The following is a 2,864-nucleotide window of genomic DNA, read 5'->3' on the forward strand; positions in this document are numbered from 1 at the left end:
CGCTGTACGGAAAGATAAGGCCCCTCTCCTAATAGCCAATAGCACTTAGTTCACGATGTAAGCAGACGGAAGTGACACCACAGACCTAACTCATATAAACACCGCGGTAAACACTAATAAACGCCATTTGCCATCCACCACATTGGTGTCTGTGAGCTGATGGACCGAGCGGCCTGGGGTTGGCCGCCGTGCCGTTCTTGAACCAGGTCGTCACGCCTTTCACGAAAGGCAACAAATGTCCAGAGCCAGCTGGATGGCTTTGACCTCTGCAAACTGACTCCATTCACCTTCTCCTTCAGCTCTTGTGCAACTGCTGGTGCAGGACTCCACAGGGCAGCTTTCCACTGCCCCCGGTTCCCTACAAGACGACAGGAGCCACCGCTGACAAGAGCAAAGTGTTCCTCAGTCTCTGGGAGATGATCACATGGGGGAGCTTCTTGAGCCCGTCTCACCCCTTCTTGTGCTGCCATTCCAAAGTCTGTGCCTTCTGGCCAGTCTGGAATTGCTTCCTCAAGACCTGGATGATTAGGCCTTCCTATTGGAGCTCGCTGGGTGATTAAAGCAGCCCATGTCCTGCCAGTCACACGGGTGGCATGATGGGCAGGAGAAAGGTGACTCTGGCACATGGAGCTCAGCTCTGGGAATCTGGGCGCCAGGAGGAGCTTCAGTGCCCATCACTTCCCAAGCGGCTCTAACTCCTTCACATGCTGCACGTGTCTCCTTCTCAGGGTCGTGTAGTTGGCCTGGGAACCTCTGTAGCTGCAGCTCCAGAATCCCAAGGGCCGACCTCGAGTCTCCCCTGGTGCTTCTGCCAGAGGCTCCAGGTAGGACCCTTGTGTCCGGCTGTGGTGTAGAGCACATGTTTGATGTCTGGCCCTGTTCCACCTGGTCCCAGGGCCATTGCCTGCACCATCTCCTTTTTGATCTGCTCACAAGCTTTCTGTTGGTCAGGGCCCCATTTAAAGTCACTCTTCTTTTGGGTCACCTCAGAGAGAGGTTTCACCATTTCACTGTAACATGGAATGTGCATCCTCCAGAAACCAACAGTCCCTAACAAGGTTTGAGTGTCCTTTTCAGTACATAGTGGGGCCATAGCTGTCATTTTGTTCAGCACATCCATTGGGATCTGGCGACGACCATCTTGCCACCTGATTCCCAGGAATTGGATCTCTCATGAAGGTCCCTTGACCTTGCTTCTTTTCACAGCAAAACCAGCATCCAGAAGAATTTGGATGATCTCTTGACCTTTCTCAAAGACTTCTTCTGGCATGTCACCCCACACAATGATGTCATCGAGGTACTGCAGGTGTTCTGGAGCTCCACCCTTCTCCAGGGCAGCCTGGATCAGTCCATGGCCAGTGGTTGAGCTGTGTTTCCACCCCTGGAGCAGTCGATTCCAGGTGTACTGGACTCCCCTGCAGGTGAAAGCCAACTGTGGCCTGCACTCTGGTGCTAGAGGAACAGAGAAAAAGGCACGAGCAATGTCCACAGTGGCACACCAGCTGGCTGCTTTTGACTGCAGCTCATACTGAAGTTCTAGCATGTCCTGCACAGCAGCACTGAGCGGTGGTGTCACCTCATTCAGGCCATGATATTCCACTGTCAGCCTCCACTCATTCCCCACTGCCCCCAGGAAGAGCCCTGAGCCCTGTGAGAGGGACAGGATCTGCCTTCCCAGGGCCTGGGCTCAGGGCTTGGCCTTTCTGCTCCATCCAACAAAGCAAAGGGTTTCTCAGCAGGACAGGCACCTGCCCAGGGCCTTTGCCTCCCTGCACTCATGGCCTCCCATGATCTGCTCTAGCGAGGCCCTGGGGAGGCTTTGTCAGGCTCAGGGGGACCCCTGAGTGCTTCAGGGTCCTTCCTTTTGTTCAGGCTTCTCTCAGTATCTGAGGTTCATGTCATTAGCCCTAACGAGCTAGATCATCCTCATCCTAACAAGCAAGTATTACAAAGCACTAACAAGCTTTTTTTTCGTGTTTTACTGTTTTTTTAATTACTTTGACAGAGGCCTCCAATTACCTGCTGTAAGGAGTCCCTGGGGAGGCTTTGTCAGCAATAGCCCTCAGTGGGGCCAATCACTGCTTCAAGGCACTTTCAGTTTTGCTTCTGGCTTCCTGAGCACTTTGTTCAGTCTTCCCTCAGCACCTGAGGATCATGGACTCAGCACCAAACACACCCTGGGAGTCATTAAAGTGCAGAGAGCCCTAACGAGCCTTTTGTCTCCCTGTCTCTTCAGGTCTTCAAGACCCTTACAGCTCCTTGGGAGCATTTTCATCATGTAGTTCAGGAGGAAGATTTCAGACAGTACCTCATAAAACTGGGAGGTTAATTTAAAGTATATTTTGGATGATTTTCAGTTGAGAGAAGAGGTGATAGTAGCATTCCCCAAGTGATAGTGGTCCAGGGTGTCATTTTTAATAGTGTTTATTTTTTTATTAAATACTGTTTTAAGACATTTAATAACAAAAGAGTTTTAAAATGTATGCTAAGCAAATGCAATTATACAACATCTAAGAGAAAAATACAACATCATGAAATAGAGCAGAATGAAGTATAACATCACAAAATATCTACAATACAGATATCACTTAAAAAGTAGAATGTTTCAAATATTTTTAAAGCAGTTATGAAGGAAAATACAGCTCTGAAACTGAGGTGAAGCAGCAACAATATTCTTATATTTTACTTGCATTTGTTTAACATTAATTTTAAAACAAGTCTGACAAATGATTTATTTGGCTTTATCTCATTGTTAGTTTTTCATTTCTCATCTTGTATTGAGTTGCCTTTATCTCTGCTCTAAGCTGAGAAGCCACAAAAGAGAGCCTTTCAAATAAGGAAAACCAAGCCATTTTCATTAGGCA

The sequence above is a fragment of the Apus apus genome, unplaced genomic scaffold (assembly GCF_020740795.1).
Source record: "Apus apus isolate bApuApu2 unplaced genomic scaffold, bApuApu2.pri.cur manual_scaffold_34_ctg1, whole genome shotgun sequence".
Taxonomy (NCBI): Eukaryota; Metazoa; Chordata; class Aves; order Apodiformes; family Apodidae; genus Apus; species Apus apus.